The sequence below is a fragment of the Podarcis melisellensis genome (genome assembly GCF_964234715.1).
Source record: "Podarcis melisellensis genome assembly, chromosome: 9".
Taxonomy (NCBI): Eukaryota; Metazoa; Chordata; class Lepidosauria; order Squamata; family Lacertidae; genus Podarcis; species Podarcis melisellensis.
Window position 1 is genome coordinate 19964336 of NC_138541.1, and position 22931 is coordinate 19987266.

The 22931-nt window shown below is 41.6% G+C and overlaps 1 protein-coding gene across 1 annotated transcript in view; it reads left to right on the forward strand.

Annotated features, from left to right (window-relative positions):
• RAP1GDS1 (Rap1 GTPase-GDP dissociation stimulator 1) overlaps nucleotides 1-22931 on the forward strand; it is a 95737-nt gene that overhangs the window by 1074 nt on the left and 71732 nt on the right. The window lies entirely within an intron of this gene.

The following is a 22931-nucleotide window of genomic DNA, read 5'->3' on the forward strand; positions in this document are numbered from 1 at the left end:
CATTCTTAACTTAAAATGCACCAGCGGCATTTCTTAAATATTAAGTTGATGCAGCTCTTGTGATGTTACCAGTAAATCAAGCAGCTTAATTAAGCTGACTATCAGTCTAATAAACTTACCGTAACCTCAGAGAATTTGGCTTGGTGCATCCGTAGGCTGGCTTAGTTTCCTCAGTATCAGGTAAATTATTTGCGGTGTGTGTTTTGTCACTGTGATAAAGCCAGACTTTGCAGTATCATTTTAAATATATTCATAATTAATATATGTTACTTGATGCTGTCTTCTGTCTCTTGTAAATCATGACTTTCTTGTGATGTAAGGCAAGCTGTGGACTTAAGGCTGCAATCTTGCATGAACCTACTTCTGAGGAGGCACACACAGGATTGCACTGTCATTTGGGAAAGTAGGATTAGCATAGAAATCTTCAGAAAACTGTGTTGGTCTTGAAAGTAGTGGGTGTTAACTTGCTCACTCAGCTTTTCTAAGGCCTGGCTCTCCAAACTGCTGATTGCATTGAAGATTTCCTTGGATGGTTTTACTAGCTGAGTCTAAAAACATGATATGAGGTCATATGATGCAGCCACCTTGCTGAAGCTAAGCAGGACTAGGTCTGGCCCATGCATGGATGGGAGTCTACCTGGGAATTCTGTGTACAGTATATTCCCTTGAGTTCCATGAGGAAAGAAAAGCAGGATATAAATATACCAAATGAACGTACTGCTACCTATGGCCCTACCTTGTTTTCAGACTAAAAGAAAACCATTATGTAGGGTATTATATATCCATTATTAATTTAAATATATAGAAGGGGAAAAGGAATTAACTAGCTAGTTACAATGGAGAAATACTAATGTCATTGATCTATGGCAGAGATAGTGTTCAAATTGAAAGAACAGGCCAAGATTTGTTACTTTATTTTTTAATAAATAAAAATTATATATTAAAATATAATAAATAAAACACTGGCATATTTGTGTTGGCCATTGCTGGCACATAGACTGTTTCAAAAGTGGAAAGCATGTAGGAAAGGCCTACCTCTTCTATTTTTAAAACAGAATATTTATTGCCAGGTAATGTCTAGAGATGGTTACTACTTACAACAAGCTACCAGGCGACTGGCTGTTTGCAAGCCTGTATTAACCATAGTTCAGGGGGAATTCTTGGGATATCTTCCAATGCTTGAGCCTACAGAGGTGGTCTTGGTGTAATGAGGTATGGGATACTTGAGCATGCCAGCAAAGAGGATTGGGGAGGAATCCAAGCAAGGCAGCAAGCAGCAGAATTCAAGCAAAGCAAAAAGAGTACAGAGTATACAGGAACCAGGCAGATATAAGAGGGTAGAATTTGGTATAAAACACAGTAGGGCAGTACACCAGTACCCTCTCCCCTTTTGGGGGACTGCTTGAGGGAACAGTGAGGTCATGGAAACTAAACTGGTTTCAATGGGTACAACAGCTTGAGTCCAGGGTGCTCTTGAATTTCACCCAAGACAGAACCCTGGCGCCCCCCTTTTTTTTGAGACAGAAGCATTTTCAGAGTGGGACAACATATCGCAGCAGATTCTAGTGTCTGAAAACCATGTGATTACTTATCCATATTATAATATAAGTAAATAACAATATTTATAGTATAGTGATTATATATCTTACCCTTCAGTTTCCAATAAAACCCAAAGGGAGGTTTACATCAACAACCTAAGAAAGTTAGCAGCATGGGTAAGTTAAGAATAATTTAAAATCCTGGGTAAATAAAAGATCTTCACTTGGTTCTACAGAATGAATGTGTCTGGTGCTGCAAGCAAGTTCTGATTTTTTTACTGCCTGCTGGCCAAAATGGAAACAGGGCATTCTTGGGGTACTCTAGAATTACATGCATTGATTCCACCTGATGTACCCTATACGGGTAGTGAAATGCCAGTCACTTGCCATGCTGGGGTCTTGACAACTAGAGGTAAGCATGCTAATGATCTGAGTCTGGCATGGCTAGCAGCAAGTAGTGAAAACTGTTCCAGGGGGCCTTGGAACCTATGCGGTGATATAGCCAGAGTGGCTGTACTTAGGGTGCTTTGAACTGGGTATGAATTAAGGCACCAGACTGGCTTCTTGCTGCAAGCTAGTAGTGAACTGCAAAAAAGCTATTCTGGTATCTGAGATCCACTCACGAGATTTTCGACAGGAGCACAATGGATCAATCTACTGTTCCCTGCCAAAATTTTACAGAGTGGAACCATTTTGCTGCTGCTCATCCTTAACGTAGGATTTGAGAGTGAGTCTGAATGCTGCTATAACATAATTGGTAATAAGTACAGTGTTCCTGAGGCTTTCTTTCCATGTGGGCACACGACTAAGGTTCTTTTGGCTGGCTGTTGGATCTTTTACTGACCATACTTTCACGATTACATCATTCTTGTTGAGTAGGACCTTCCTGTAAGCTGTATATCTACACGAATGCGTATATTTAACAATGCCTCCTGTTTAAGTGGTTCGGTAACTTGTATCTGTCAAAATTGTGGCATCTCTTGTCTTTCTCTTCTTTCCCCACCTCGTTACATTTCCCCACTTTGAATTGCAGTCTTAGCTATGCTTACTTGGAAGTTGGGGCCTTTGATTACAATGGGACATGCTTACACTTAGGTGTGTTGAGAATGGCAGGCTTGGGTTGCGGCATTACATCAAGTTACCTTCCCTTCTACCTCCCTTTTTGCAGCACTGGGTTGGAAGTTTTTTTTGGGAAACCTGTAAAGTTGCTGCACACAAAATCATGGTAACAGTTCTATTATTATGAGAGTTATTCTAAGGACATTGCATGTAGCACAAAAGTAGTGGCAGAATAAAAATTACCTTGTCATAGGAATACAGGAAGCTGACTTTTATTGAATCATGTCTGTCTTTCTCTACATCAGGGTGATCCAACTTTTCCTACCAAGTTGGCCACAAGAGTACTTTGACACAGAACCCGTGGGCCGCACACTGCCATGCCACGTGGAAGGGGGGACGAAGAGTGAGGCCAAAATTTAACACACACACACACACACACACACCTGGCCCTCCTGCTTCCTCCCCAAAGCTGGCTAAGTGAGGTGCTGGCCTTGGGAAGGAGATGTGTGGCTCTGGCAGGGTCCTAGAGCCCCCCTACCTCCTTTCCAAAGCTGGGAAAGCATTAGCTAGGCTTTGGGAAAGAGACTGGATGACTCTAGGACCCTGTCAGAGTCCCATGCCTCCTTCCCAAATCCCAGCCAGTGGCGTAGCGTGGGGGGTGCAGGGGGGGCCGGCCGCACCGGGCACAACATCTGGGGGTTAGGGTTAGGGGGCGCAAATCCACGGGTTAGGGGGCGCAAATTCACGGGTTAGGGGGCACAAATTACTTGCCTTGCCCCGGGTGTTGACAACCCACGCTACGCCACTGATCCCAGCTCCTCACTTACCTGGCTTTGGGAAGGCAAAATTGCTGCAGGAGGCAGAGGCTGTCAAATGTTGCCTCTCCTGAATTTCAGACGGGCTTCCTAGCCCTACCTAGAGAAACCAAAATTGAACTCTGGGCCTTCTGCATTTGAAGCATCTGGTCTGGCACTGAGAAGAAGTTGGGAGAAGAACTTCATACAGCTATGAACAGGAGGGGTTGTGCACTGTTGGAAGACGACTGTAATCTTGAAGGCTGCATCAAGGGAGCAGTGGTGCCACAGAAGGGAGAGCCCACATAAAGGTTAGCTGTACAAATGACTGCTTAGAAGCAGTCAGTCTCCGCCCCCCCCCCGCCCCGCATCCTGGTTTTTGAGTAGCATACACAAATCGTGTATACTGCCAGGTCAAAAATCATGAAACCGATATCACAATATGGACTTCAAGCTGGTTTTGAGTGATATATTGTCCAGCCCTATTCCCAGCACACACAAACTCTTGGTTTTATTAGCAAAGCCAATGTAACCCGGTCAGTCCTGTTATATTTCACTCTGGTTCCACAGCCATTGCACCACTTCCAGAAGGCTTATTTTCTGAAGTGTTGCTATTATGCATTTCATTGGGAGGAGAGGAGAGGAGGGAAGGGTTGAGTGAGAGGAGAGGTAAAGAGGACAGAAAAGGCCACTTCTTAGTTGGCTGTAGGTGGTTCTGCAAGCATCCCTGCTGTTACTGAGGAAGTCACCATAATCAAAGCTTGAGTGCCTGTACAGTTGGCCTCATTTTCTGTCAGCAGGGCACTCACCAAACTTTGCAGAACCATCTCTCTTTGAAGACAAGCCTTTCATAAGAACTATTTTTTTTAAAAAAAAAGAACCTAGCAAATTGTAATGACTTTTCTGTGCTCAATAATTGTAGTATGAAGCTTTTGAGGTCTATGTAGCGGCTTTCATGTTAATCTTCCTCTCTGCACTTTACAAGGTTTATTTTCTGCACTTTATAACAGTTGGAAAGCCTGAGAAATAATACATTGAGGGTGTTTTTTTCCCTCCAGTACTAGATGTTCTTTGTGAGCTCCTACCCACTTGGTAAATCATGTCAAAGAATCAAACATTTGCTTCTCTGAGCACTAAATTGCTAAGTCAGTTTCATGATTAAATGTTTTGAATCTTCTACCCCTAAGAGGGTCATGTATGCAGTTGGGTTTCATATAGACCTTGTAAACATTAATGTTATAATCAAAAGATGTTTGCCATTAATATATGTACATAGCAGTGTGTGGGAGCTCGGTAATTGTAATAGGTCGCCTGTCACTTACTTAAAGCAATTTTTCTGGAAGTGAATTTCCAAGGAACTGAGATTTTGTTTCTCTTGAAATTTTTTGGCCTGAAAAATATTATCTATAGATATATATATATATATTCAGAACTGTATTTCAATATGCCAATTTGTATGATTCATTGAATTCATTTGCAATTATTATATAATGTGACAAAGGTTGAATATCTTGCAGTTGGACTTTGGACAGGTTTTCAAAAACAAAAACCACTCCGTTACCTTTGGTGAACAAGAATTCAGGTGTCACAACAGAAGTTTCCATTCAGGCCATTAGTAGTACTCAAATACTTAATGGTTTCATGTGTAAATGGGCTAGTAGCTTTTATGGATGTGTTTTCAGGCCTGTATCATATAGCATGGTATCCAGCATCAAATTAGCTGATGGAACAGGGCTTCTGCTGCACCCAGCTGTGGGGTGGAGAGGAAGCAGGATCTTGCCCTCATGGGTTAGACTATGTTGCAAAGTGTGTGCATCTGGTCTTTAACATTTGCTGCTGGTGTGCTGGACATTTTATTAATTTTTTAATTGATGTTGGTGGAAATTCCATTACAAACTAGACTTCAGTAGACACCCCCCCCCCCGGGATCATGTATTGTCCTAAACCCCTGGTCTACCACCTGGCAGCAAGTCAGTATGTCAAGTCCAACAAGACCAGGGTCAATCCGCACAAGCAAAGTCAAAGGTCAGGAAACACAGTCCAGGGTCAGTCCAAGTAGGCCAAGTCTGAAGTCCTGCAGTCAGGATCCAGTCAAACCCGAACCACAGCCCCATAGAGGTCCAGGAGCATGCAAGCCAAGGTCCACCAACATGGCCACTTCAGCAGACACAGCACCTCAGCTCTGGTTCCTTTTTCTACTTTGTTTGCTGATTGCAGCAACTGGGCTTGATGAGGGGTGTGGCCCTCACCTGTCCTGAGCCTACTCCAGCTGAGGATTCACACCCTCCTCCCAGAGCTAGTGAGCCTCACCTGGCCAACTAGGGAGCTGGGCTGTTGGTCCTCGCCTGCCTCAGCCTCCTAGAGCGCCCCTGCCACTGCTCTCTACACCTCACTGCCCACCATGGAGACAGGGTCCCCTCTGGTGATGGGTCCTGCTGCTCTGGTTCCTGTGCATTGACCTTCATCCCCTCACCATCTTCCATCACTCTGTGAGTACTTTCTTCCTCATCCCCTGCTTGCCCCGAAGTGTCCCAGTCCCAGCTACTGCCATCGCTGGGATCCTCTTCCTTCTCCCCGTTGTACTGCCAGTTCATGGCATGTATAAGCATTGGCCTATGTGGTGGTAACAATGATAAGATATATTGTTTATGTAACACCTGGTAGGGGGAAGTGTGGATAGGGGAAAGCATATTTCAGGAATAAGAGCGTGCAATATACTGAGTTTTGCTTCGCTTTATATGGATTTAGGATCATTGAGTTTTCAAATCTGTTAATAGCTTGGAGTTCATTTTTTATGTGTTAAATACTTCTAGACTAAACATGTGTTAATAAAAAAATAGGACCTTGTCCATTGAGAAACCATATTGGTGTCTCCATGAAGTGCCAAGGTACCTGTGAAATGGTCAGACTTTTGAGGCATCAAAAAATCTATGCAACAAAGGCATTTGGGGCTACAGAGTATATTGTTATTTTTCTGTTTCAATATGATTGAAGATGCAATAGAAGTGCATCTTTTGTTGTATTGCTGTGTTCTTGGCTTCGGGGCTGAAAATAGGATTATAAATAATTGTAGTTTAGAAAAACAGTGAGTAAGGGGCGTATAAATAACAGCTGATAAGGGTGCATAATGATACACAGTGTAGTAGAGAATATGGAAAGGGATAAATTTTAGAATCTTGATCATAATACTAGAACTCGGGGCTATGTTGAAAGAATCAGGGTAGACACGGTGTGCAAGCGAAGAGGTTTGCTATGTCAGGACGTAGTGAGGCCCATCATCGTTGCTTTAAAAGAGGCCAATTTATGGAGGATAAGGCTATCAAGAGCTAGTGGACATAGTGGCTATGTTCTGCTTCCACTGTTGGAGGCAGGGTGCATAGGGGATGGGGGTTGTGCTGTTGTTGTCCAACCCTGCTTGAGGACTTCACACAAACATCTGGTTGGCCACTGTGATAACTGGATCCTGGACTAAATTGCCAGTTGGCATGATCCAGCAGGATTCTTAGTAACATGGTGTTGCAGACGATAATGATAAATGTTTCTGTTATCCCATGATTGCTGGGGGTTGGAGACTGAAGCAAAAAAGGCAACTTGCTTAAGGGCACCTAGTGAGTTCATGGTATAAATGGGCTTCATAGCTCATGTTTAGGGGCAAGTCAACAAGGAATTTCTCCTTTGCAAGCCCCATTTGAAATGATTTCTCAGTGATTTATGTACAAGTAGCAGCAGGGGAATCCTTAAAAATATTGTATCTTCCTTTGTATGCAAGGTGCTTTTTATTTGTATACTATATTGATTTTGGTAGGATAATCTTTGTGGCTTCGATGATCTTGTAGTTGAAAGTATAACTCTTCACCTAAATCTTTCATTATTATTCTTCCAGCATGTAGCATCAGACACTGTAGGTTCAGCAGTAAACAGATATCAAGCAGTAATGTGGGTTTAATGAAAAAGATTCCAGAAATGTTCTGATGCCCTGGAAAGTGATCTAATCTAGTATTTTTATTTTTATTTTGCTTAGTAAAGAAAGCTAGACACTTCAAAACTGCCATACTTGTCTAATACTGTATTTGCAAGTAATAATTTGTGATTTCTTTCCGAGGAAAAATAAAGCACTGGAATTTTTTTCTGTCCACATAGCTGACATCAACTTTATTGCACAAATGTTTTAAACAAGTTACTGGCTTGCTGTTTTCACCTACTGCAATGCAAAATTATTAGTCCTGACAGGGAAATGCTTCCATAGATAGAGCACTTCAACCTCTAACTCACTCACTTTACTTATATCTCTACATTTAATTCTTTAACACTCATTTAGCACTCTTAAGGCTTATTTCACTATAATTTTGTCAAACCTTCTCTGTATTCAAATGGGCTTAAAACCTTAATACCTAACAAAACACAGTAACACCAACGGTATATTAAGAACTTATTCATGAAAGTGCAGATGTAGTAGAAACTTGTTTGAAATGCATGGGTTTTAAAAGGAATAGAATGACTCTGAATAAACTGTGGCTGAGTTGAACTGTAGCCCTTTGTTAACATTCTTATATAATTATTCTATACTTTTAATAATAAAAAAGATTTAAAAAATAACTTTCTGGAATAAAAAACCCCCAAAAGGTTTAACTGCCCACCTAAGTGCAAGCAGAGAAGAAACCTAGCAGATTTTCCCATGAGAAAAGCATTGGGTCAGGATTTCTGAAACTTGGGTCTCTGGTTGGTTTTGGACTACAACTCCCATTATCCCTAGCTAGCAGGACCAGTGGTCAGGAATGATGGGAATTGTAGTCCAAAAACAGCTGGAGACCGAAGTTTGGGAAACCCTGATCTAGGTGCTACCATAAGGAAGACCTTGCCTTCAGTGCCCACTTTTAATTCTTCTGACAAAGGTGGTATGAATGTAAACATGTGCCTTGCACCTCTGCAAATGTATTTTGTCCATGACTTTAGGAGATTTAACTTAGATATGTACTTTAAGCATTTATTCGAATCAAAATATGACCCTGCTTGTTTTTAAAAGTTGCTGTTCAGTTGATCTTGTTGCATGGCCAGCTAGTTCTATATGTAGCCGCATATTAGCATCTATACTGACTTCATTGTTTCACTGCATTTTGCATGCTGTGATTCCTTTAATAATAATTTGTTCTGCTTTGCTCCTGAACTATGCTGTTTGCTTCCTTCACACCCTATTCTAGATTGTTTGCTCCCAGGTTGTAAGATAAACGCAAGTGGTTGAATCAGGAAATTCCTTCAAGATAGGTAAAGGGATCCCTGACCATTAGTTCCAGTCGTGACCGACTCTGGGGTTGCGGCGTTCATCTCGCTTTATTGGCCGAGGGAGCCGGCGTACAGCTTCCGGGTCATGTGGCCAGCATGACTAAGCCACTTCTGGCAAACCAGAGCAGTGCCGCTTCTAAGCACTAAGCCGCTTCTGGCAAACCAGAGCCGTTTACCTTCCCACCGGAGTGGTACCTATTTATCTACTTGCACTTTGACGTGCTATTGAACTGCTATGTTGGCAGGAGCAGGGACCGAGCAACGGGAGCTCACCCCATTGTGGGGATTCGAACCGCGACCTCCTGATCAGCAAGGCCTAGGCTTAAGTCCTAGGTTTAACTCACCCGCGTCCCTTCCTTGAAGATAATCAGAAGTAATTGGTTGCTACTGCCGAGCTTGTCTTCCATTCTAAAATGGAAACGTTACAAGACATGCTGAGGGCCATTTCCAATATTATTTAACACCTCCATTCTAAATGTGTTTTGTTGGAAGGAAGTGCATTACTTTCAGGCAGGTGCAATTTAGGATCACAGCCAAAGGTATTTGATAAACAGCACAGCATTAAAAAAAATCTCAAGGTGGCTTAGAATTAAAAACAAACCACAGTCCAAGAAACACTGTGAATTCATTAACATCTCAAAAATAACACCATGATAGCACAATGGAAAAAAAGAACCATAGCAATGTTGAAAATGAGGATACCAAAATCAAACCATACCTGTAAAAAGTTTCCATACTTCTCCCCAGATAAACATTTTTATTATATTTTAATATTTTAGGTAAGCTGCTTTGATATTTTTTCCCCTCAGGGTGGAATATAAATAATAGTAAATAAGTTAGGTGAATATTGTCTAGCTCTCAGCCCAAGATCCACTGAGAAGAAAGATCTGTGGAAAATTCTCTGAACAACACGAAGAAATGTGCATTTATTCACCTGCATTTAAGTGAATATTGTCTAGCTCTCAGCCCAAGATCCACTGAGAAGAAAGATCTGTGGAAAATTCTCTGAACAACACGAAGTAATGCGCTGCACTGTCTGTTGTCTTTCTTTGTCATAGGGATAATTAGAAGGAACTAGAAGAAGGGTCATGGAAGGGAGGTTTGTCTGAGAATCTAGCAAGATGCTTGACATGATGGTTGCCACACACCATTGACAACATAGGGTAGTTCTTATAGGAAAGTGTCCATTTTAGCTGGAGACGTGATGGTGGCACCTTCCTCCAAACATCTCCCCTTCCATTCTCATTTCATGGACCTCATGACATTCCATCATAAACCCTAGGCTGGCCTCCTGTCCACTTTCAGATCTTGCACAGATTCCATTCAGGGTTTCGTTTTTCTTATTCAAAAATAGTGATTGCACTCTCTAAAAAACAAAAGCCCACCACAAATTTTTGAATTCGTTTATTTATTTATTTTGTATACAAACCTAAGATCAGGGTGGTTCACTACTAAAAATCACAGTTTTTTTTAAAGGAAATACTGACAAAGACAATAATAAAGACAAAGACAACCCAATAAATCGCCCCTTCTGTAGCACATTTAAAAGGGAATCAGATGTCAATCAACAAAAGGCATGGTTAACAAGAAACGTTTTCGCCTGGCGCCTAAAGGTGTATAATGTAGGTGCCAGCTTAACCTCTCTGGGGAGACCATTCCACAAACGGGGAGATCTGATCGTTTGAAACCCAGATTACATTACTTGTTCTCACTCTACATACTACTTGTACTTTTATGTTTTGTAACACAGATTTTGGATTCTGCAAAATCCCTACAGATCTATCCCAGCGTTTTCTGTGGTGAACCCATAGCAAGAATAGACATGGCTTAGTACAGGAGTGCCCAGCATGGTGTCCTTCAGATGAAGTTGGGTTCCCAATTCCCATCACCCCCAGCCAGCAGGGGCAATGGAGAGGAATAGTGGGAGTTGTAGTCCAGCAACATCTGGAGGGCACCAATTACTAGAAAAAAAAATTAATACCACATGAACTATATGACCATGTGCTATTCCTGCTTAAATCCTTATGCTGGCTTCCTGTCTTGCCCAAGTTTTTTTCTGTTATTTTCCTTCAAAACCCTCCATGGCCCTTTTCCCCCCATGACTTTTCTTCCTCCAGCGGCACTGCAGTCAGCCACCCAAATGTTTGCTATATCCTCTGATTTACTGATCTGAAGATTTATACTCCACCCTTCAATCACATGATTCTCAAGGCAATTTTTAATAACACAACTCCTTCCCCAAACTCACACATCCCCTGCAGCGGCCCTTTGGCTGGTAGATGGACCCAAATCACACATCCTTTCAGTTCTTCAGTCCCAGGTCAGCTAGGAGTGGGGGCCAGGTGTGGAGTATTTTTAGCAAGGAGGTGGGAAGCAAACTCCCTGCAGCTTTGTCTTCTCAGTGCAATAGGTGTGTCCAAAGGATGACACTCTTATTGACCCTGAAGCTGCTTCTCACAATCCCCCCTCAATGCTCCCTCTCCTAATTTCATCAAATCCTTCCTCAAAATCCACCTTTTATTTGACGCTTTGGGCTTACCCTTCAAACTCTACTGTAACCAAGGCTGTGTGTAACTGAAATTCTTGCCATTTTTTGAGTGTTTTTGCTTTGTGTACTCCTTCTCCTCTCCTGTTGCCTTCTTTAGTGTTGATTTCTTGTTTTTTTTAAAGCTGTCTCTCGTAATTTATAAAGTGCTGTGTCTGTGGATGATGCTATATGAATAAATAAAATAATGGAATAGGTTTGGTCTCCATTGGGGAAGAAGCAAGAGAGAGCAAATGGAATAAGAAAGCAAAGTTGTGGTGATATAGAAAGGAGACGAGAAACAACAGTGTAAGGGAAAGAAATCTAATGGGCAAATGGTTTAGTGGAGCAATGAAAGAACACAGTGCGCTTAAATAAAAGCTGAAAGATAGATTAAAGTTATGGAGGATTCTGGTACACTAGCTAGAAAACGTACTCTCTCTGCCTCTTGAGTAAAATTAGGACACCTTGGTAGAGAGGTAACTGTGAAACACATAGACCTATGGAGCAGTAGTTCAGTAGATTCATTTTTATAGCAGTTCCTTCCTGTGTCCCTCATAAAAAATACCTTGGTAATGCCAAATGAAATGGTAAGCTGTTTTCATACATAAGAGCATGTGACAACATTCAAGAAAGGGAAAGCCATTTTTGTGTACCCGTGTATAATACAATAGCCAATAGTTCCTGGAGATTAACTTCTTAAATAGGTTGAGAACGGTTGTTTGCAGGGGTTGGGTCCAGTTCTCCTCCCTGTATCACTCCCCAAACTATTAACACCTCCTAAATTCAAACTTAGGGACAGTGATTGTCCAATACAAGAATATATGGGCTAACCCTAGTAATTAGTAGTAATGATATTTAACCAATAATAACAATAATAACAAGTCTTATTGAGCTCAGTGAGGCTTATCCACAGGTAAGTGGATATAGAGTCGTAGCCCAATACTGTGCTACTGTAGAAGTTACTTGTAAGCAATGCCTTAGTATACATTAGAGATTTTTCTGGCATTGTATTAATGCTTGTTTAAAAATAGAAAAACTCTTGCCTGAAGGATGATGGTGGGACCATATGTCCTACAGGTGCTGTTAATTTTGTGTATTTTTCAGTGTGTATCTCTTTTAAAAAAACCACCTTTGTAACTATAAATAAAAACAGTTTTAGCAATTTTATACCTGGCGGGAAGCGTGGTAGGTCCTTCCAGTTGGGATGCACACTTCAGAAAAGGAAATAGACATTAATAGACTTCTCTCTACATCATGCCCACCATTCTACCTGTAGGTTGCGAGACTTTACCTGGGATCTTCTGCCTGTGAAGCTAGGAGTCTGCCACTGAGCTACTACCTTTCCCAAAGTATATATTTGAGTAGAATACAAGCATAAGAGTCTTTTCTTGTACAGGGGCTGGAAAGCAGCAATGGTGTGCTAGCAGCCTGGCAAAAGAAAGAAAAGGACTCTCAGGAATGGGAGGTGGCGGTGGCAGATGCTTATGAAATCCACCCAGTTGGAGAAGCACTACTGCTGCTTCTTTAAGAGAAGATGCCTTAGCAGAAATGCCTACACAGGTAGAATTCCATTAGTATTTGCAAATGCTATTCTAGTCTTTTAGTGGCAATTTATCCTCTTTTAAAAGGCCTCAAACCACCATTTTCTGTGCACATAGAGCTCTCCCATTCACATCAATGGCAAGGCAACTGCATTTCCAGCTCCATATTAGTTGTGTACATTAGCTGCCTCTAACGCATGTGAGAGGAAAGGGAAATTTAATATGAAAAGGAGTTATGTGTGGTTAGTGAGGATCACTTGCAGAACTCTGAATTGTGTTGGGTTTTTAATATGCAGTATAAGAGATAATTAGTCACTTTTGTTGGAAATAGGGTAAAAGTGCTGCAGTTGAGGCCAGGGAACTGAGTTTTAAAAACCCAAAACATAAATGATGAAAATAGAATTTTTCTCTTCCAACGTCACAAACTCCTAATTTTCAGCTTTGCAATAAATTAATATATTGCAGGCCAATTCTGTGCATGTTTACTTAGAAATTATTTCTGTTTTGCTCAGTGGGGCCACTCCCAGATAATTGCATCTTTATTGGAACTATCTTAAACTGTGTATATATGGAATTGTTTTTAAATATTTGTATTGTTTTTATAGGTTGAAATGTTTTTATTGGCGTATATATGGAATTGTTTGTGTACGTTTCTCATTCTATTTGTTTTATAATTGTATATTTTATCACTGTAACCCAGCCTGGGGCCTAACGGTAAAGGGCAGGTAGGAAATAAAATAAATAAGCATGTATATGTTTGTAGATGGGATAGGATGAATCTGGAGGTTTTAGAATGAAAATGTGTAAACTCCTTGGTAAATTATTACTCTATTTTGAAGAACTCATATTAAAACCTAGAGACTTCCAATACATCTTACAGTGTATTTAACAATGAAGACATCTCGGGGTTTACTTTATGGTGTACAGAAGGCTTATGCAGTTTTAATTAGTTCTCTCATGCACAGGTAAGAACCCTTCAGAATCAGAATGCATAGAAGGAGTATATTGTCAGATTAATAATACAAGACTCAGCCATGCTATCTGATTCAGTCAGAACTCCTTACTGATTTTAACAGAGAACTTGCTTAAAAATCAATGGTGTTGTATGGACCTTTGGTAATTTTTCTCTGAAAAAAATACCACAAATTTAACACAAATAACACCTTAGAAATATTTCTACAGACCGTAATGGAAAGAAATATACAGTACAATAGTCGGTTGATATCTGCCTGTCTCAGGAGACAATGAAATAATAATAATAATAATAATAATAATAATAATAATAATAATAATAATTAATAATAAAAAATTATACCCTGCCCATATGCTTGGCTTGCCCTAGCTTCTCTGGGTGGCTTCCAGCAAAAATACAGAGGGAAAGAAAAAGAGTGGGGAAGAAGAAGAAAAATATCAAACATTAAAAACTTCCCTATACAGGGCTGCTTACAGATGCCTTCTAAAAGTTCTATAGTTACTTATTAACTGACATCTCCTTGACATCTGCCGGGAGGGTGTTCCACAGGGTGGATGTGACTTCTGAAAAGGCTGGTTCCCTGTAATTTTTCTTCTCACAGTGAGGCAACTGCTAGAAGGCTCTCAGAACTAGATCTCAGTGTCCAGGATGAACGATGGAGGTGGAGATGCTCCTTCAGGTTTACAGAATGCACATTTGGGAGTGTAGTGAAACCATTGGAGGGCTACAGATAGGGTGTTAGGTGAGGGGCAGTATTGACTGCTGGGGGACATGTGATGCTTCTTCTTGGGTGGAATGACCACCTTTGGTCCCCCCTCACCTCTTACCTGTGGCTCCTAGAACTTGGCAGCAGCCACACCCCGGAAATGCCTCTGACCGGCTGGCTAAACAGTACAATAGCATAGATACATGCATTTATTTCAGTGTGTCATCTTATAAGTGCTGATATGTTTCTGTTCTGAGAAAGCAGAATAAGAAGCTATATATATATATATATATATATGCCTTCTACTTGTTCAGTCTTTGCAACCATGTGTTGTACTTAGAGTAGATCCACTGAAATAAGTAGCTCTAAATTAGTCATGTCCATTAATTTCAGCGAGTATAGGTACGACTACTCTATGTCTAACATTGGGCATATGCGGTTGTTTCTAAGCTATTATATTCCCTCCAGATGAGTCTTAGGCTTTGTTGAATTTCCAGGAAAGGGTAAGCTTTCCAAATGTGTAGCAATTGATACAAATTGATTTATATGTGTCTCCATAATTTCCCTCATAACAAGAGAGTTTAGTCAAAGAGGTTCTTTAGGCCTAGCTCACAGCTGTGCTACTGGGTCGATGGGACTTGTAGGCCAAAACATCTAGACTGAGGGCACCAGGTTGGGGAAGGCTGGCCTAACACCACATTGTTGGAGGTTATTTTTTTTAAGCTCCACTTTGTTCATGTAGGCAGCCAACTTAAGAACTTTTAAATTACGCATTATCTCTGGCATCAACTGTGTCGCCCTCAGCAGCTGCTTGGTCTTGCCTACAAGGCAGAACTGTCCTTGGACCTAAGATATTCAGAGATTTTTAGGTTTAAAGCAGCTGATTACATTAGGCCAGAGGATTTTAGGAAGACAGCTGAGAACGGTGTGTGTGTGTATACACACGGTGTGTGTGTGTATACACACGGTGTGTGTGTGTATACACACACACACACACACACAGATGCAAAGAAGGAAAGCCCTCATAGAGTGGGGAAGTATACAGCAGCATGAAAATCTTGAGATAATGGCTTTTCCAGCCTTCAGATGATGATAAAGTCGTGTATTCCCAGAGGGCTGAAGGAGCCCACCAGGTTCACTGAACAAAGTCTATTGAATGACACATTTCTGAGGAATGTAGCTGTTTAGAGTTTGAAAGAACTGAGGTGGAAAAGAGTAAAGAATTCAGCTAGCAAAATTAGAATTGGTACTGAAAACGGTATAGTTATCCTATTTGAGTATTTGTCCTTGCTGATGAATAGTCAGATTCAGATATTTACATCCTTGGTAACTTTGGCACTGGTCCCATCACCTCCTGGCAAATAGAAGGGGAAATGGAGGTAGTGAGAGATTCTTGGGCTCAATGATCACTGCAGATGGTGACAGCAGCCACGAAATTAAAAGACGCCTGCTTCTTGGGAGAAGGGCAATGACAGGCCTAGACAGCATCTTGAGAAGTAGAGACATCACCTTGCCAACAAAGGTTCGCATAGTTAAAGCTATGGTTTTCCCAGTAGTGATGTATGGAAGTGAGAGCTGGACCATCAAGAAGGCTGATCGCCGAAGAATTGATGCTTTTGAATTATGGTGCTGGAGGAGACTCTTGAGAGTCCCATGGACTGCAAGAAGATCAAACCTCTCCATACTGAAGGAAATCAACCCTGAGTGCTCACTGGAAGGACAGATTGTGAAGCTGAGGCTCCAGTACTTTGGCCACCTCATGAGAAGAGAAGACTTCCTGGAGAAGACCCTGATGTTGGGAAAGATGGAGGGCACAAGGAGAAGGGGGCGACAGAGGATGAGATGGTTGGATAGTGTTTTCGAGGTTACCAGCACGAGTTTGTCCAAACTGCGGGAGGCAGTGGAGGACAGAGGTGCCTGGCGTTCTCTGGTCCATGGGGTCATGAAGAGTTGGACACGACTAAACGACTAAACAACAACAACAACTTTGGCAATTTCAGCTGGCTGCATAGAAATTTTCAACACAGTACTCTTAACTTCTTTATATTTGAGATTTTCATAATTAAAACCATCAATATCCAATAAAAGGCACTCAGCTGAGAGCAGATTAATACTGTACCATATAAAATCCAAGATGAAATGTTAATAAAAATGAAATCACCATACTTTATCAGAACTGTCAGCATTAATTCTAATCTTGTTTGCAGAGCAAATATTGCAGCAATGCATTGAGATTTCGTTGCACCTATACTTAATTGTTCTGACATAAGGTATTGGGGGGGGGGGAGAGATAGAAAGGGTAAGACACTTAATGAGGAAGCTTTTCCATTCTCTCAAGATGTTAAGAGAAGATTTGTTTACCTGTGGAGATAGGCACTAAAGTTTCTAGTATGAATTAATGGACTGTTTGAACTGCCGTTAAAAGAAGTATGGGATTCAAATTGTTTAGTTGCATTTCAGTTTCAAAATCAAATTAATGTAGGGCAATATGGGAAAGAGAGAAAATGTAGTTCCCTGCACGGAGGTGACACAAATCCTCTAGTGTAGACATCTTATGAAACAGGACACATAAGATGTTCATCAGACATAATAAGCTTCCTACTTCCCTGAATAGACATTAGGGAAGGCTGAAGAATTCTTACTGGAGATCTGCACAGGGAAAAAAATTTCACAGTTGACTAGTCTTAAAGAGCATTGAAAAATCCAGGAATTTTGCAGTGAAAAAGTGGCCCTTCCCCCAGTAAATTATAGAATTGTGAGCCAGCTCATATAAGCAAGTCTTGAGTTTTGAATTATTTTAAATGTAGTCTTACCAAGTCTTGGATTATATGATAGTATAATTGTAAATTTATGACTTACTGATTAATTAAAGGGTTCTGTTGGATCCTGATAATTTACAGAAGGAATTTATAATGCCAATGGACTATTATATCTGTAATAGCATGAATTTATATCCACACTTAAGGGCATGCCACAAGGCTGTACAGTAGAAGTTCCACCAGCCCGTAAGTGTTGTATCTGACACTGGGTAATGTAGGGAAATCTGTCCTTGACGAACAAGGTCAGTGAAAGAGCTTTCTTGTGTGTCCTTGCACTGAAGACACAACTGAGCTCAAAAGTCTGTTTGAAACATGTGGTTAGAAAGACGACATGCTCCCTTTTTTTCTTTGGGCACCTAGAGAGGTACTGCATGCAAGTACCACATCCACAAAAGGTGTATACAGTGGTACCTCGGGTTAAGTACTTAATTCGTTCCAGAGGTCCGTTCTTAACCTGAAACTGTTCTTAACCTGAAGCACCACTTTAGCTAATGGGGCCTCCCGCTGCCGCCGTGCCGCCAGAGCACGATTTCTGTTCTCATCCTGAAGCAAAGTTCTTAATCCTAGGTACTCTTTCTGGGTTAGCGGAGTCTGTAACCTGAAGCATCTGTAACCTGAAGCGTATGTAATCCAAGGTACCACTGTATGTATTTTCACCCACATCTGAAAACTAATTACAGTCATACCTTGGGTTACAGACGCTTCGGGTTGCGCGATTTTGGGTTGTGCACTGCACTGAACCCGGAAGTACCGGAACGGTTTACTTCCGGGTTTCGGCGCATACGCAGAAGTGCTAAATCGCACATGCGCAGAAGTGCCGAATCGCAACCCACGCGTGCACAGATGCAGCACTGTGGGTTGCGGATGCTGCAGGTTGCGAACGTGCTTCCCGCACGGATCACGTTTGCAACCTGAGCGTCCACTGTAGAATGCATACTCTTATTTCTCTTAGACAGGTGGCAATAAGTGCCATGGGGCATGATGACGCATGTTTGCCTTCACATACCATTTCTTGGATTTACATGGATCGGCCTGGTTGCTCTAGTGCAGTTTAGTGGGGTAAGAAAGCTGAAAATAATGCCAATATATTTCACATTTGGCAACGAATGTGCCCCTTGGGTTTCAAATAGTACATGGGTAAACAAGTCTAAAAAGCCTGCAACACAATTTTTCACAGCCCTCTAGTGGCTATGCTGGCTCCTTTACCAGAAATAAGGTATTAGGGTCAACTCTGGAAGTATATACTCAATTCTGACCAAATGAATATTTTCCTCTAAATACATTACTTCTGGTAAATAAGCCACCATAGTTGCTAGACGGCCATAAAAATTTGTGTCCCAGGCTTTTTAGACTTCTCTACCCTTGTACTATCTGAAGCTAAAGGGGCGCATTGGTTACCATTTGTGATTCCCACCCCCACCCCAGTTCTCCTACCACTAGTTGCATGTGTCGGGGAGATTTCTGCCTCTTAACCCTGCACAGCTATATGTGCCTATGGTGCAAGTTCTATTTGTTCATAGCACTTGTTTTATTGTAAGAAGAGCACCCGCTAGCATAAAGCTATCCCTCTTGCTGTTAATTGCAAGGTATTTCAAATCTCTTTCCTGATTCTGGGCCTCCAAAGCCACCATTCCTCAGAGAATATATCTTTTCAGTCATTAAGAAAAGATTAGTCCTTCTCCTTCTCTTCATACATGGAAACCTGGGGAACTTATGAAAATGCAAGTCCAGATAGTTGGGGCATTTTTGAGGGGATTACAGCCCTTAATCTGATAAAGGTCCCCCACCCCTGGTTTAGCCTCACCATAGGTGAGGTAAGTATGAGTATAGGCGTACACCTGGCTGGCTCTGGATTCTCTGTGTGTACCATACTACTGAGCTGTGTACTGCCCTTCCATAAGTCTTGGGTAAGCCATCCATTGTACAATTTCACATGCTACTAGGGTTTCCTTGGATGGCGGACGGCAGCCTCTAGCCCTCAACCAGACCACCAGACTGAGACTCTGTTGGTTGGGGTGCCTGGACAACTCATAAGAGCAGTTTTCATTATATATAGTGGGAGGGTCTTAACAGAAGTGCTTTCCTATAGGATCAAGCTGTCGGTATGAATTATTACCTCCTAAGAGCAAATGACTGAAGTTGTCTGACCTTTATTTTATTTTTTTGCATAACATGAGGCATTTGAATTTTCTCCTGATTTGTGTATCTTGTTAGATTACATATATATTTTTGAGGAGTGTGTGTGGAAATGACTCATTTGAAAGTGATCTGGATTTGATACTGTAAGCGACTAAAAGAATCTACTTCCTCTCTTGTTCCTGTCATTTTGCCTTCTTAGAGCTTGATTTCTACTTTGAACCTATATTGAGTCCTGCTAGATCAGGACAAAGCGCCATCTAGAATTATAGAATCGTTGAGTTGGAAGGGACCATGAGGGTCATCTAATCCAACCCCCTGCGATGCAGGAATCTTTTGCCCACCACGGGGCTCAAACCCATGACCCTGAGATCAAAAGTCGTATACTGATTGAGCCATCCAACACATCTAGTCCAGCGTCCTGTTCTCACAGTAGCCAGCCAGATGCCTGTGAGAAGCAGGACATGAGCACAGCAAGGTTTCTTCCACGACTAGCAACTAGTTTTCTGATACTAGAAGTACTGTGTAGCCCTCATGACTAATAAATATGAGGCTTAAGTTTTTTAGAAGTACAGTGGACGCTCGGGTTGCGAACGTGATCCGTGCGGGATTCACGTTCGCAACCCGTGTCTGCGCACATGCGAGTTGCGATTAGCGCTTCTGCGCTTGCGCGCATGCCAAAACCCGGAAGTAACCCATTCCTGTACTTCCGGGTTTCGGTGGTCCGCAACCCCAAAATACCCAACCTGAAGCGGCTGTAACCCGAGGTATGACTGTACTGTATGTTTCTGTGCATCTGTTCAACACATTCAAGAGATGAACAGCGAATATGATAATTCTGTGTTGAATACTGTATTTAGCACCTGTCTGGTGGGTGATAACATCAGCGTTCACAGCAGAAATTGCAAAGGGAAGTTGGGCACATATGGAAAGCAGGAAAATCTATTAGATATGTGAGCAAATAGAGGATATATATTTTTCATTGCTACAGTTGGTAGACATTGGTAGATGTTTCTCATCTTGTTTTGTGACACTGTTTATACTTTCTTTGCTGTAAACAAGGGCATATTTTCACAAGTGCATGTTAATAGCCATTTGGAAGCCATTCATGCCAGTTTTCAAATGTGACTGCTTTGAACTGAGAAAGCTACACCAGTCGGCTATTTTGTGTTGCGATGCCTCTGCTTTTGGTGAGAAAGAGTAGCTCGTTCAGAGTGCTTCGTGTGGTGTTCACTCAGCTGCTTTAGTAGGAAGTCATTGAGGATTCACTCGAGAGAGCATCCATTGCAAACTGTGAAGACTTTGAGAACAGACCCAAAGATCCAGTGCAGATGCAACAGCCTAGAACTGTGGCTAGGGGTGGCCCTGGGACTGCATGCTCATTGCTCCCTATCCACAGTCACCTCCATTGCTGGAATGAATTTCTCCCCTACCTCCTTAACCACAACTAAGCATTAGACCAGGGTTCAGCAAACTTTTTCAGCAGGTGGGCCAGTGCACTGTTCTTCAGACCTTTTGGGGGACCGGACTATATTTTTGGGGGAGGAATGAATGAATTCCTATGCTCCACAAATAATCCAGAGATGCATTTTAAATAAAAGCACACATTCTACTCATGTAAAAACACCAGGCAGGCCCCACAAACAACCCAGAGATGCATTTTAAATAAAAGGACACATTCTATTTATGTAAAAACACGCGGGTTCCTGGACCATCCGCAGGCTGGATTTAGAAGGCGACTGGGCCGGATCCGGCCCCCGGACCTTAGTTTGCCTACCCATGCATTAGACCAACACCAACTTAAACCACAAGTTCAGCCAGTGTTCTCATTAACAGCATTCCTTAAAATCCTGGTTGAATGGGAACCCTGGTTTGTTTTAGCTGTTGTTGAGACTGATGCCTCGATCACAATAAATGGAATGAAGCAGAGCTTTCATGGAAGGGAACATGTGATTTTGTCACCTGCTCCCTGCTTTTATAACAGAGCAGATGAACTTCTGTGACCAGATAATGCAAATTAGAAAACTTTGCAGTATTATTGTGCACAGACATTTGTAGGGACCACGCAGGCTGCAAGAGGAGGGGGGGGAAAATGCCTCCATCCATCTTCCACTGATGGATTCCTTCCATCAACAGACGAACACTATTAGGTACTGCGCTATGTTTGCATGTTAGATATATAATGTAAATGCTAAGCATTTGAATTAATGATGTTACTAATGTGACAGCTTCATTATAATGAGGTTTCATATTTCCCTTTAACCGCGCCACCTGTCATTCATAAACTCAACTATTTGTGATCTACATTGTGGCAAACAAGAAATTTTGACGGGACTTAAAGTATTTGAGAACTCTGAGTTAGACAGAATTAAGTCATTCTTGTTCCGTTTTACTTTATATGGTCCATTGCCAACTGCACCAGTTAGGATTTCCTTAACAAACTTCAGCAGGGAGGCTATTATTAAATGACATCTCAGAGAGCAATGCTATCGCTTGACTGTTCCATAGTCTCCTAAGAGTTCTTGCATATTTATTCCAGAATAGATTGAATGGCATGTTGTTGATATTGATGTGACCTTCTCATGCTCCTTTTGATATGGAAGGTCTTTTTTTTTTTTTTTTGCTAATGTCAAATGATTTGTGTTTCAAGAGGAGAAATCAGAAATAGTAATTTATCCCTTCATATATTGTTGGGCTTTAGCTACTACCTTTGGTCATTCTGACTGGGACTGATTTTATGTTACGAATATTTAAAAGGGTTAGTGTTTCTTGCTGTTAACCAGAAGGTTGGTGGTTTGAGCCCACTAGGGATGGCTGTGGGCAAGATTTCTGCATTGCAGAGAGTGGACTGGGTGATCCCTGGGGTCCCTTGCAACTCTACAATTCTATGATTCACAGAACACAAGCAGCCATCCATCCAGACACTGACTAAACCAAGACCTGCCTGGTTTCAACTAGGCAGTAGCCTCCAGACCAGGCATCCCAAAACTCTGCCCTCCAGATGTTTTGGGACTACAACTCCCATCACCCCTAGCTAACAGGACCAGTGGTCAGGGATGATGGTAATTGTAGTCCCAAAACATCTGGAGGGCCGAGTTTGGGGATGCCTGCTCCAAAACATACCCAGATTGGAGTTGGAGTCAAACAACATCTGGAGGCGCATCCTTCATTTAACCCATATAATTTTGTCTTAGGTGGGGCTGTTGTTCCAGTTTTAAAGGCTATAGTTTAATTAATGGCCTTGCTCTTAATCAATCCACTTTTTAAACTGGTTAATTAATTTTATAGCATCTTGGCACAGATGGTATTTTGAAAACGTGAAGATAACTGTTTGTCTAGAATTAACACCACAGAGGGAGAATTTGTGGAAATATCTTAATCCCGACACTCAAAATCTACCAAGGGTATGTGTGTACACATTTTCCATTGTGTGCACACACACAATTTTAAATTTGCCACCGTTGAGTTTTCTTTCACAGGGAATAGCTCTTGCTTAAAATCGGCAAAAAAGCCTTAAGAATTAATCAACAGGATTAATCCATCAGTACTTTTATCTCC